Here is a 13,038-nt window from a genome sequence, read left to right as displayed (position 1 = left end):
TTTCATAGGTTAAAATGTAAGCCCCATTGGATGGTATTAGGAGGCAGGTCTTTGTGGTGATTGGGTCATGAAGGTGGAGCTCTCATGAATGGAGTTCCCTTGACCCTTGTGCTACGTGAAAACATAGCAAGAAGATGCCATCTATGAACCAGGAAGCCCTCACCGGATAACAAATCTGCCTGTGCCTTGATCTTGGACTTTCTAGCCTCCAGAACTGTGAGAAGTAAGTGTTGTTTAAGCCACTCCATCTATGGTATTTTGTTATTGCAGCTGGAACAGACCTAAGACAAGGGCACAACATCTATGAACTCCTGCCAGCGATGCATAAACATAGACCTATAATAGTAAAATCCATAGAGACAAAGAAGTAGATGATGGTTGCCAGAGACGAGGAAGAGGGGAATGGGGAGTTAATATTTAATGGGGACAGAGTTTCAGTTTGGGATGATGAAAAAATGTTCTGGAGACAGATGGTGGTGATGGTTGCACAACAGTGTGAGTGCATTTAATGCCACCAGGACACTTAATATGGTAAAGTTTATGTTTAACCTATTTTACCACAATTTTTTAAATTGAAGTATAGTTGATATACAATGTTGTGTTAGTTTCAGGTATATGGCAAATTGATTCAGAGAGATAGACAGATGGATAGATTTTTTTTCAGATCCTTTTCCATTATAGGTTATTACAAGGTATTGACTATAGTTCCCTGTGCTCTACAGTAGGACCTTGTTGTTTACAGAGCTATTTATTTTTGATAGAACATGGCATAGCCCTAAACACCCAGAAAGTGCTTCACACTCAGACTCACTAAAGATTTCTTCCATACAGATGTTGCCGAAATCCTGGCCTCTGTGCCTGCAGCGGAAATAGAAATGGAGACAGAGTTTTGGGAGAATTAGAAAAGAACAGCTTTATTCCTCTGCCTGGCACAGGGAGTACCAGCAGGATAAAGCTTTAAAGACTGTGAGCCCATCTTGGAGTAAGGGTCCTGGGGTTTTACAGAAAAATGGGAACAGAAAGGTGATAACGAACAGGGTGTGAGCAAGAGCTACATTCCTTTCATCTTGATAAGAATTTGTTGTTGTTATGGAGGAATTTAGGAGAGTCTGCCCATTTTCTTGAGGTTATCAGTCCATGATCTTTCAAGATCTCTAGGGTAAAAGGATAAGTTATTCTAGAAAAAGAATGCACAGGGAGGGAAGCGTGTTAGTCATAAGATCAGTTTAGTTACAAGTACAGGCCTGAACAACTCAGTAGCTGTCTTGTTAGTTTCCTACTCATTCACAAATATTTCTATGCCAATATGTTTTCTATGCCAATATATGTGTATGTATGTATGTGTGTATATATATATATATATACACACAGTCTGTTTAGAGAAGCCTCTTAATCAGCCATTTGCTGACATCATATGATGTCATTTAGAATTTATGTCTGAAGGAAAAAAACTGACGAGTCATATGCACAGCCTCTGAGGGGGAGGCATTACATACAACATTCCACAGAAACCGTCCCAAACACCACTAGGGGTCAAGGAACCCAGTTAAGATCCTTTGATCTAGGGTGTCAATAAAAATTCTACCAAAATAAATAAATAAATAAATAAGTAAATTAAAAAAAATTTTTTCAGATTCTTTTTCATTATAGGTTATTACTAGCTATTGAATATAGTTCCCTGTGCTATACAGTAGGACCTTGTTGTTTATCTATTTTATATGGTAGTTTGTATCTGCAAATCCAAAACTCCCAGTTTATCCCTCCCCCACTTTCCTCTGGCAATCATTGTTTTGTGTGTCTGTGAGTCTCTTTCTGCTTTATAAATAAGTTCATTTGGGTCATTTTTTTAGATTCCACATATAAATGATATCATATGATATTTGTCTTTCTCTTTCTGGCTTATATTACTTAGTGTGATAATCTCGAGGTCTATCCACTGCAAATGACATTATTTCATTCTTTTTATGGCCAAGTAATATTCCATTATGTATATATACCACATCTTCTTTATCCAATCATCTATCAATGGACATTTAGGTTGCTTTCATGTCTTGGCTATTGTATAGAACTATGGCCCTATTTCTACAAGCACTTGTAAAATTTAAAAAAAAAAAGCGTAACTCCATTCTAATTGAGAAAACATCAGAAGGGAGGGACATTCTACAAAATACCTGGCCAGGACATGTCAAAAATGTTAAAATCATGAAAGGTAAGGAAAGACAGAGGAACCATCACAGACTGGAGGAGAGGAAGGAGATGTGACAACTAAATGAAACATGCTATCCTGGATGGGTTCCTGGTCCAGATAAAGGACACTCGTGGAAAATCTGGTGATCTCTTAAGAAATTTAGTTAATAGTATTGTCCTAATGTTGATTTCTTAGTTTTGATCAATCTCTGCTTATATCAGATGTTAACATTCAGGGAAGCTGGGTTAAGTATATAAGAACTTTTTGTACTATACTTGCAACCTTCCTGTAAGTCTAAAATTATTTCAAAATAAAAAATTTAAAAAGAAAGACTTCAGCGGGTGGAGGTATAGACAGTGGTAGAGCACGTGCTTGGCATGTACAAGGTCATTGGTTCAATCCCTAGTGCCACAGTTAAGGGGAAAAAAAAAGACTTCAGGTTTGAACCTCAGCCAATGTAGAATATGACCTAGTAGATAAATGTTTCTGCTTCCAGCTTTACAACAGACATTGTTGGGAGAAATCTTTACCCTGCAGCCCATAGCTGTGACCACAGTAATGCACCTTGTCTTGGCTTTCCCCCTTCTCGGTCATATTAACCCAGTTCTCTCACTCTTGCTCCCTGGGATCATCTCTGACAAGACCTCTTTCCTTAACCAAACTTTAGTTAGACTCTTCTGAGCTCTCTTTCTGGCCAGCCCTTGTTCTTGTCCTGCTGAGCCCAGTTGAGCAAGAATCTCCCCAACCTTAACATCTAATCAAATTCCTCTTAATAATTTTCCAACCACAGATTTCCCCACCCTGCCAACCGGCAATAACCCCCCAGCTGTCCATGCTGTATTAGGAGTTGAAGTCAGTCTCTCTCCCCTATTGCCACAGTCTTGAATAAAATATTCCTTGACTGTTTAACATTGTCAGGTGCAATTTTTCTTTAATGTCTCCCAAATAAACAACCTGAACCCAAGTCCTTGTCTCAAGGGGACCCAAACTAAGATAATCCCCATTTAACAAATGAGGAAAGTGAGGCACAGAGAAGTTAAGGAGTTCTCCTAAGGTCACACAGCCAGGAAATGCTAGAGATAAGGCATCAACTAGACAGCCCAGCACCAGAGTCTGCCCTCTTGATGACTACACCATACTGCCTCTAAGAATTAAAGGATTTTCCATTTTTAATTTCACTTATTTAAACCTAGGTTTATGTCCCCATGAGTCCCTAATACAAACGCAAACATCACTGTTCTGCCAACTTATTTGAATAACAAGTGTAGGGCAGAGAAAAGTGACAGCTTGAAACTACTCTAATTTTACCTACAAATAATTGAGGTTGATTCATGCTGTTTTCTCCAAAACCTTCCCAAAAAAAACTGTTAATCTGGTTGGTGTTACAGGATGCCAAATTTGTCACATACATCTCACAACTTCTACAATTCTCCCTTGAAAGCAACACTCAAAAGCAGTCAGTCACAAAACTAGGGTAGTAAACAAGGGCTATTCCAAGACAGGAGAAAGTTTGCTTTCTAAAGCAGATGGAATGAGCAAAAAAAAGAAGGAGGAGGGAAGTGAAAGAGCAGCTTCTGGGAGAAAGAAACTTCAGTGTTCCATGATGTAAAGATCATTGACAGCGGGAAAAAAAACAATACCACCACCTACATTGCTATAACAGACATTCAAAAATGTAGTTTAAATGTAGAAATATGAACGTTCCTCAGGTAACGTTCCCAGATAAGTGGTCCCGGTGTCCATGGCAGCTGCTCTCTGTTTGATCACTCGGGACCCAGGTTCTTTCTATTTTCTTGCTCTGCTATAGTATTAGATTCCTAGGGCTGCTGTTAACAAAGTGTCACAAACTGGGTGGCTTAAAACACCATTTAATCTCTCACGGTTTTGGGGGCCAAGAGTCCAAAAGCAAGGTGTTGGAAGGGCCATGCTTCCTTGACCCGTGACAGCCTCACTTCAATCTCTGCCTCTGTCTTCACGTGGCCGTCTTCTGTCTCTCTCTGTGGTATCCTCTTCTTATAAGGATACCAATCATATTGGATTAGAGCCCCTTTAATGACCTCATCTTAATGTGATTATATCTGCAAAGATCCTATTTCCAAATAAGGTCACTACTGAGATCTTTTTACTCACAATTTTGACACCAAATGTGTGTATTCTTTCCACGCCAATAATCAATTTTCCAACTCTCTGGACACCAACTGGGTGTCCAACAATTCAGTTCAGTTCTGACACTAACTACCCAGACTTCAAGCTGGACCCCAAAGGTTAAAGACTCAGTTCCACAAGACTATTCTTCACGTCAAATGCCAATCACAAATCCTGGGCCTCCTGTACTTATGATCAATTATCTATAAATCAGAGATTCCCATGATTTCCTCCCTAGGTTCAATGATTCACTAGATAAGATCGTGTAATGTAGGGAAACAGTTTAGTTACTAGTACTGGTTTATCATAAAGGATATTATAAAGGATACAGATGAACAACCAGATGAAAAGGTACATAGGGCAAAATCTGGGAGGGTCCCAAGTGCAGGACCTTCTGTCCTGTGGAGTTGGGGTGCACCACATTCCAGGAACATGGATATTTCACCAACCCAGAAGCTCTCTGGACCCCACAGTTTAGAGGTTGTGATGGAGGTCACATTATGCAGGCATGATTGATTAAATCATCAGACACCCATTGGTGATTAACTCAATCTCCATCCCTTCTCCCCCACCCAGAAGTCAGGGAGGTGGAGCTGAAAGTTGCAACCCTCTCATCATACCTTGGTCTTTCTGGTGACCAGCCCACATCCTGAAGCTATCTAGGGGCCCCCAATTACGACTCATCTCATTAGCATCCTTAAGACTCTTATCCTTCTGGAGTTTCCAAGGATCTTAGAAGTTCTTGTGTCAAGAACTAGGGACTAAGACCAAACATTATAACAAAAGATGTTTCTATCACCCCTATTACTCAGGAAATTGCTAGTGTTTTAGGAACTCTGTACCAGGAACCAGGGATGAAAACCAAATATTTTTTTAGTCATATCACAGTCCCATTCACAGGTACCAGGGGTTAGGCTTTCAACATATCTTTTGGGGGAACACAATACAACCCATAACAGCCATCATCTAGGGTATTGTCCCCACTGCAGGGCTGATGCTGGGTTGGAGAAATATCCATGTTCCAGCTCCAAGAAAGCAGAAGAGAGCACAGAGGAGCATACACCTGGAGTATCAAGGTCCAGGTCTGGAGACGCCATGCCTCGCTAGCATTTGTTTTCCATTGAAGAGACAGTGCTTCATGGCTATGCCTGGGCAGTAGGGGCTGCAAAAGGTGGACTCCAGCTGAGCCACCTGCACCGGAAAACAGCAACAGCACTACTGCTAAGGAAGCAAAAGAAGACAGATTTTGGAAGACAGCTGCCATCTTTGTCACCAAAAAAGCAATTGTTGAATAAGTTCAAACTTGTGTATCACTTTTTTAAAAACTTGTGTATTTTTTTATTTTTGTTTAAACTTGTGTATTTTGATATCACTGTAGATTTTCAGAAGAGTTGCAGGGACAGTACCGAGAGCTCCCATATATGTGTCATCCAGTTTCCCCTAATGTTAGCATCTTAAATAACCATGATATATTTGCCAAAACTAAGAAATTAATATTGGTACAATATTATTAACTAAACTATAGACTTTATTCAATATCACCACTTTTTCCACTAATACCCTTTTTCTGGTCCAGGAACCTTTGTTGCATTTAGTCATCACATCTCTTTCACCTGCTCCAGTCTGTGTCAGTCCTCAGTCTTTCCTTATCTTTCATGACTCTGGCACTCTATAAGAGTACTTACTGGTCACATATTTTGTAAAAGGCCTTTCAAGTTGGTTTCTCTGATGTCTGTATTACTCTTTGGTAATGATAGCATTTAAATTTATTTCCTTTGAAACTGACAATCTGTTGCCCCAACAGGTTAAGTGACAGGCATGGTTTCCACATATTTTTCTAATAGCGATAAGGTGTGATGCTAACATTTCAATACTCTTATCTATTTTCCCTTTGACTATATATTTTTGTGCAGCTTCCTGGAATTAGGAGCATACTGGGAAGAAAAAGGTAAGATGTTTTTACTACAGATAAGGTTCAGAAGGCAACACCCAAGTGAGCACCATGCTAAAACTTTCATATTTGTTTCTTGCATTATCCCTCACCACACCCTCTCCAAAGTGGGCATGTAAGCCGTTTTACAGATTAGATTGGAGGTCATCTCCTTAAGTACAAAACTACTTGCCCTAGACTTCCACCTCCAACTTTCCGCTGGGAACTTGGATGTGGAGGCAAGCCAGTTCCTACTGTGTATCTGAGGACAGGCCCTAGGAAATGTAGAAGCAACAAGACGCAAGGAATCTAGGTTCCTGGATGATTTGATGGAGCAGAGAAAAGAGTTAATATCCAACCCTACATGACCTTCTTTGCATCATGTTTAATTTTCATCAAAGACTTGAGTCCACACGAAGTTTGTGGTATGAATGAAATGGAATGAAACATTATAATAGCTTGTCATAAACATTCCATAAAGCTCTCAAAGCCATGCAACTAATTACGGTAAGATTATTATGTGCAGGAAGGTAGCTGGCATATATGGGAACTTCATGCAAATAGAAAAAGGCATACACTGTCATAGAATTAGAAGAAGGTGCGCTGTCCTTCAACTTGGGGAACACAGTCTAGGCTGAATTTCAATTCCTTTTCTAGCCTCTCAGACAAGCACAACATGAACAGCCATACAGAGCGATTTATATCTATATGCAAAATAGGGGGTAGGATCTTGTATATAAATGAATTTTATATAGAGTAAATCGTTGTCAGTGCACTGAAGAAGTTTCCTATTTAAAGAAATCTAGCTGTGAATTCCTTTGCAAAGAATGCTTTCCTAATGGAATCAGTCAACACCGATTCATCGCTGCAAAATTCAGATTCGAGCATGGTCTAAGCAAGATCTGGCCGGAGAAGTCAGATAAATCATAGATGCCGTTAATAAATTATACAGTACTCAAAGGCAAAAGAGGAAGGAAAAAAGTGACGTGAATGTGAACCGGATTGACATCGGGAGATCTGTAAAGTGGTCTACATCAGCGCCTAACCGTGACCGAGATCCGCCGCCCCCGTTGTCATTTAATTAACACATGGTCCTAGGAACAGACAATCAGCTTCTGTCCAACTGGAAAGTGAATGAATGACGGGACAACAAAGAACAACTCGGAGAAGCGTCACCAAATTGAGGGAAAAGGCTGAATCAACAAATTAAGCAGATGCGGTCCAGTTCCCGCCCCGCCGGCCCCACCCCGATTGCGCTGACAACCGCGCTGGCGTCAGGGCGGCGCCTCGGGCATGAGGCCAACCTCCCATAGGGCCCTGCGCGCTCGCGCATGCGCCTCGGAACGGACGTAGCGTCGCAGAGGCCTGATCTGCTGTTAACCCCATGAGTGCTTTGTTTACCTGCTCCTCCTGTAGAGCCTCGTCGAGCGTGGAAGCGGGGTCGCAGGGGCCCAGGAGGGATGAGAAGCCTGTCTGGGTCCCCCTATAGTGCTGAGGGCCCTCCGGGGGAGCTCTGGAGAAGACCCTCACCATCCAGGCCAGCGCCTTCCTTCAAAGCTGTGAGACCGTGCTCCAGGTCCGTGGCCAGTCTCAGTTTCCCCATTAACAGAGCGCGGGTTCACAGCTAGTTCCTACTTCAGAGGCCGAAGAAGAGTCAGAAAACTGGGAACAGGGCGGGCTCCGTGGTGAGCGCTCAGGAGGCCTTTGTGGTGGGGTGAAGGGGGCCCCTTCAACAGCCCGAAGAGGTGGGCATATTATTCTCCTCATTTTACTTGGAAGGAAACAGACCAAAAAAGTGAAGTGAGAGCCACCCAAGGGGCTCAGCTAGTGCCTGGCAGGACGAGGAGGGGGAAAGTGCCCGCCCTGGGGGAACCCCCACTGGAGGGTCTGGGGGTGCGGTGAGCCTTGTGCCTTGTGGCAGGAATGAGCGGGTTGTGTTTAAATGTTGGGGGTGGGGAGAAGGGATGAGGGCAAGAAACAGCAGCCCAGAATGCCCCGAATACCATCCGGACTGTCAAAGGGGTGGGAAAAGTGTTGAGTTTCGGAGCCCAGAGATGCTTACCAATTGAAATACCTTTGCTGGCAAATTCTTCAGCCCACTTGGCATCTCCACCGTCGTCCAGACAGTCCACCAGATTCCAGTCTGAGCTTTTTTTTCTCTCTCTCTCTTTTTTCTGTTAGCTTTTTTTGTTTCCTTTCTTTCTTTCTTTCTTTTCTTTTTATTTATTTATTTTTTTGTGGGCTTTTTGTTTGTTTTTGGTTTGTTGGAGGGGGTGTTTTAGCACCCATCTTGGTTCCTGTACCTCCATCGCGGGGTTTCTCAACATCCGTACTTTCTGGCATTTGGGGCCAGATCGTTCTCTGTGGTGGAGGCCTGTCCTGTGCACCGTAAGATGTTTATATGTCTAGAAGCATATCCAGCCTCTCCACACTTAGATGTGGTGAACAAGATGTCACAGCCAAAGATGCCCCCAGTTGAGAACCACTGACCAGAGCCAAAAATTAAAAGATCAATTGTTTGTTTTCACTAAATTTTGAATTCTTGAACCCAAAGTATATATTATATTCATCCTCTCTCTCTAGAGAGTCTTAAAATACCCTGATTTTCTGGAAACTGGTTATGCCAATTGGATTCTATGAAACACAGTGGATGATGTAGTGGGCAAGTCACCTGTGGAACAAGAATTGGCCAAGAATCAGGAGAGCTGGGTTCTGTACCAAGTTCTGTCATTACTAGCGCTGTGGCCTTGTCCCTTAACCTCTCTGGACTGGTTTTCCCCTCTGTCAGTGAGGATAGTGAAATGACTTCTAAGGACCTGGGAATGCTCAGTTTCTGACAAGACATTCCACCCCACCCCCACCCCCACCCCCACCCCACACCTTAAAGTTATTTAAACGACCCAGCCTCTCTCCCAGTGCCCTCTTCACCTCCAAATATCTTTTGTAACTTCCCTCAGCCTTCTCGCCTGGTCCCTTAAGCACATCTTTCAGAGTCAGTTCTTCCAGGCTGTTGTTACCACTCAGACAAACTCATTATTATTCCTGACTCTAACAAGTAAATTACGGTGGTGTTTACCGCAGCAGTGGCAGGGGCTGGTTTGTGGGAAATTACGGTGTTTAAGCACAAGACACCCTGATGTTTGCATGAAGAAAAAGAAAATAAAATTGAAACTGGCCTTATAAAATGCTCCATGATGTGGTGCTTAAATTATAGGAATGTCCCAAGCCATCCACATAAATTTTTCTGACCTGGCTGGTATTCACACAGAAAGCTGTAGATCATCCCTTAAATTCATCTTCTTCAGCACCCACCTGCCTTTCCACGCACTCTGCAATCGCCAGTTGGGCGGGTAAAAGGTCAGAAGATTCTATGTTCTATCTTCAAAGAGCAGGACCTTGGAGTAAGGAATTGGGATCCAGCTCATAGAGAATGGATGACCCAACCTGAGTTCACTAGAATGTAAGCTCAAGAGGGCAAAGATTGCCTGTTTTGTTTATCCATTTATCACTGTATCTCCAGTGCTTAGAACAAAGCTTGACACCTAGTAGCATTCAATAAATGTGTCAAATCCTAATGGAGGGGGCGGGGGTTGCTGGGTGTAGGTCAGTGGCAGAGCACATGCATGCTTAGCATGCATAGGGTCCTGGATCCAACCCCCAGTGCCTCCATTAAATAAATAAATAAACTTAATTACCTACCCCCCCAACCAAAAAAGAAAAAAAAACAAAAAAACAACGAGCTGTCTATAATAAAAGTCTCTATGTGGCCCAGGGGAGGGTATGGGTAGGGAAGGTCCACTCCATTTCTCCCGTATTTCGACTGTCTGTATATAATGGCTATATCAAGCCTAACTCCCAAACTTTATTTAAGATTTTAATTTGTTTTAAAGGTGATATTCTGGACACAGTTTTCTTTTTCTTTGTGGCCATTTCTCCTACAGGTAATGTTTACCATCATGAATTGATGTAGTGACTCAACTTAGGTGTCCCACATCCAGAAGACCAAAAGTTAAAAGTAGCGGTCTTCTCATTTCAATTGTGATAATAAACATCAGTTAATTGATACAATGGGAAAGGAAAAGCCTATTTTCTAAGCCAAAGACTACAGATTCAACATTTGTGGAATCTAGACTTAAGTACCAAGCATCCTACTAAATGCCTTCCCAGTGTTATCTCATGAAACCTCCTGTGTAACTCTGTGAGTTTTAAGGGTCATCATCTCCATCTTCAGGTGATAGAATTAAGCCTTATTGTAGTTAACAGCTTGCCCAGGTCCCAAAATTAAGAAGTGATGGGGCCCAAATTCAAACCCCTGGATTTGAAGGTCAGATCTCTGTAACAACCAGCACACAGATGATCACAGTTCAAACACAGGACTTCCCTGCACCCTGTCCACAGCTGCTTTACTTGAAAGGGGTCAGACTGGTAGATGCTCTGAAGATAAAGATTACATCTTTTCAGTCCCTTGGACCAGGGCTAAGCAAACCATCCGACCCACAGCCTGGTTTTAGAAATACAGTTTCATTCGCACACAGTCACACTGATTCGTGTATGTACTGTCTGTGACTGCTTTATTCAACAGCCCCGGAGCTGAGTAGTTGCTGCGGAGCTGTGTGGCCCCCAAGTGTAAAATGTTTACTCTTTGGTCCTTTACAGAAAGTGTGCTTACCCTGCTTTAGACTCTAAAGCTTCAAGCCAAGACCAAAGCATGTGTTAGCCCAAATTCTGGCCTACTTGCCTATGACTGATTGCAGGACCCCTGCGCTCATTGTCCCCGGGTCCTTCAGACTGGCCATCAGAGAGCCATGAGTAAATTCAGGCGTTTGTGGGCATTTAATGGTAAATAAAGCACCACTGCAACAGAGCCACCAAGAGAACAGGAAATGCCTTCCTCACGCGCCATCATTCCTGGCCTCCTCCCAGCCATAAGCAGAAATATGTTGAGTTATTCTTTCAAAGGCTTAGAGAGAAACAGAAATGTTATGGGTATCTCTGTGTTCCCAGATCCTTGCTGTCTTCTCAGATTTCTAGAACAGTAGGCTGCGAGAGATTGTCAAAACCTTCCTATGGCAACTCAGTTCAACTAAAATAGCAAGCAGTGGAGCCAAGAATAGAACCCACTGCTCCCGAGAATCCAGTTTTCCTAAACCCACAAAGGCGCAGGCCTCCTTTAAATGTCCTTTGAACTTGGTACAATAAAAGCAGTGCCTGAGTGAAGCGTAGTATTCTTGTTTGGAGGTAGTTTGCAGATGGCATTGAAGTCTTCAAGGTCCAGACCTCTTCCGTGTTCTCTCTTGCTGTTACAGAGCCACAAAGCATGATGGCTCCAAGGTGCCCTTCCACCGCTGGGAAGGGAGGCTCCCTCATGTAAGCCAGTCCTGTCTTCTCTTTAGAGACACAGTCCAATTAAGTAGCTCCCACTACCCTGCGTGGACCCAAAGCCCTTTGCATCACCACTCTCCTCTTGCCACAAATGAAACGAATAGTTCTTTCTTTTCTTAGCTTTAATGATTTTCTTTATTCTAAGAGTAATATTTTTAATTGAAATATAGTTGATTTACAATGTGTTATTTTCTGGTGTACAGCATAGTGTTTCAGTTACATATATTATTCTTTTTCAGGTTCTTTTCCATTATAAGTTGTTACAAGATACTGAATATAGTTTCCTGTGCTGTACAGTAGGACCTAGTTGTTTATCTATTTCGTATAGAGTAGTGTGCATCTGTTAATCCCAAACTCCTAATTTATCCCTCCCCCCATTCCCCTTTGGTAACCATAAATTTGTTTTCTATGTCTCAGTGTCTTTCTGTTTTTGTAACTAAGTTCATTTGTGTCATTTTTTAAGATTCAATACATATAAGTTATATCATATGACATTTGGTTTTCTCTGTCTGATTTACTTCACTTAGTATGATAATCTCTAGGTCCATCTATGTTGCTGCAAATGGCATTATTTCATTTTTATGGCTGAGTAGTATTCCAGTGTGTGTGTGTGTGTGTGTGTGTGTGTGCATGTGTGTATCACAACTTCTTTATCCAGTCATCTGTTGATGGACATTTAGGTTGCTTCCATGACTTGGCTATTGTAAATAATGCTGCTGTGAACACTGGAGTGCATGCATCTTTCCAAGTTAGTGTTCTCTAGATAGATGCCCAGGAGTGGGATTGCTGGACCATACTGTCAAGTCTGTTTTTAGTTTTTTTCTTTTTTGTCGGGGGACATAATTAGATTTTTATATATCTTTAATGGAGGTACTGAGGATTGAACCCAGGACCTCGTGCATGTCAAGCACTTGCTCTACCACTGAGCTATACCTTCCCCCTTATTTTTAGTTTTTTAAGGAAACTCCGTACTGTTTTGCCTACTGGTTGCACCAAATTACATTCCCACCAACAGTGTAGGAGGGTTGCCTTTTCTCCACAACCTCACCAGCATTTATCATTTGTAGACTTTTTAATGATGGCCATTCTGACCAGTGTGAGGTGATACCTCATTGTAGTTTTCATTTGCATTTCTCTGATAATTAATGATGTTGAGCATCTTTTCTTGTGCCTGTTGGCCATCTGTGTGTCTTCATTGGAGAAATGTCTGTTTAGGTCTCCTGCCCATTTTTTGATTGAGTGTTTGGGGTTTTTTGTTATTGAGTTGTATTAGCTGTTTGTATATTCTGGAAGTTAAGCCCTTGTCAGTCACATCAACAAAATGTACATTTCTAAAAAGATGTTCCTTTTTAAGATTGTGTTTCACCCAAAGGCTTTAGCTGCAGAATAAGCC

The 13,038-nt window shown here is 42.0% G+C and overlaps 1 non-coding gene across 1 annotated transcript; it reads right to left on the bottom strand.

Moving 5' to 3' along the window:
* Nucleotides 1-12,510: 12,510 nt before the first annotated feature.
* TRNAV-GAC (transfer RNA valine (anticodon GAC)) lies at nucleotides 12,511-12,583 on the bottom strand. Its single transcript has one exon. It is a non-coding gene; the product is annotated as a tRNA-Val (tRNA).
* Between the last annotated feature and the right edge of the window lie 455 nt (nucleotides 12,584-13,038).

This window comes from Vicugna pacos, chromosome 22 (assembly GCF_048564905.1).
Source record: "Vicugna pacos chromosome 22, VicPac4, whole genome shotgun sequence".
NCBI lineage: Eukaryota > Metazoa > Chordata > Mammalia > Artiodactyla > Camelidae > Vicugna > Vicugna pacos.
Note: the sequence above shows the minus strand (reverse complement) of the source record. Positions and strands in the feature narration are given on the sequence as shown.